Source organism: Periplaneta americana, chromosome 9 (assembly GCF_040183065.1).
Source record: "Periplaneta americana isolate PAMFEO1 chromosome 9, P.americana_PAMFEO1_priV1, whole genome shotgun sequence".
NCBI classification, from domain to species: Eukaryota; Metazoa; Arthropoda; class Insecta; order Blattodea; family Blattidae; genus Periplaneta; species Periplaneta americana.
In genome coordinates, this window is record NC_091125.1 from 25,241,811 (window position 1) to 25,242,942 (window position 1,132).

The 1,132-nt window shown below is 37.6% G+C and overlaps 1 non-coding gene across 1 annotated transcript; it reads left to right on the forward strand.

Annotated features, from left to right (window-relative positions):
- The first annotated feature begins 407 nt into the window (after nt 1-407).
- TRNAY-AUA (transfer RNA tyrosine (anticodon AUA)) lies at nt 408-480 on the forward strand. Its single transcript has one exon. It is a non-coding gene; the product is annotated as a tRNA-Tyr (tRNA).
- The last annotated feature ends 652 nt before the right edge of the window (nt 481-1,132 follow it).

Genomic DNA, 1,132 nt, shown 5'->3' on the forward strand with positions numbered 1-1,132 from the left:
AAAATTCTCTCCGGCGCCGGGGATCGAACCCGGGTCCTTGGTTCTACGTACCAAGCGCTCTCACCACTGAGCTACGCCGAATTCAATCCACAGCACCGGATCGAAGATTCCTCCTTTAATGTTTCCCTTTCTTCTCCTCAAATATTAATAATAGTCAATATCACAGATATTATTCTGTACGACAAATTAATAAATCTATAATATTCTCATAGCTAGCAGTGCATATGTCTGTACAGATTACTGTGCACTTAACTGCGGAATCCCGGCCAAATAAGTCACTCAGCTGAGTGAGCTCCTAGTATAATGGCAGTTGACATTGGTCATATACGTCAACATGCCTAACTTGGAGTCAGGCCATAAAGGGAAACATTAAAGGAGGAATCTTCGATCCGGTGCTGTGGATTGAATTCGGCGTAGCTCAGTGGTCAGAGCGCTTGGTACATAGAACCAAGGACCCGGGTTCGATCCCCGGCGCCGGAGCGAATTTTTCTCCTCAATATTAAGAAAAAACCATGTTAAAGCGAAGATTTAATGTAAAATCCCTTAAAATTACGCAAATCTGTAAAAACTTAATAACAACTGCATTTATAATTTTATATATCAATAATATCCGTAAAATATGGTATTTTTGTAATATATTCATTACGTTAGGATGCTACACAGTGCAAAACTGTGTAGCGTAATCACCGTCTTTGACACGTGCAATTTATGATTATTATAGTTATTTTATCTAAATTAATTGCTTTGAAAATTAATCAATTTTACATGTGAAATAAAGTAGAAATATTTTTATTAGCGAAATGGGAACACTTAGAGCAGTGATCGCCAAAAGCTGTGTCGCGACACATGCCCCTGTCTCCACTCAAGCGTAACCATGACATATCCCCACCCTCTGTTTACAGCCATCACTTCGATATAAGTAAAGACATTTATCAGCAGCGGACGTACACATGTAATGTTACAAGTGTGTAGGATAATATGTTTCGGTGTCTTTTCCAAAAGAGAAAACGGATAATATGTAAAAACTTAATTTTAAGGAGCATGGGAGCAAAAGTATTTCTTTTGTGCTGATGGCCAAAATATGGGATACTTAATTTGTTGTAAAATTTTAAATGAAGTATAAAAGAACAAT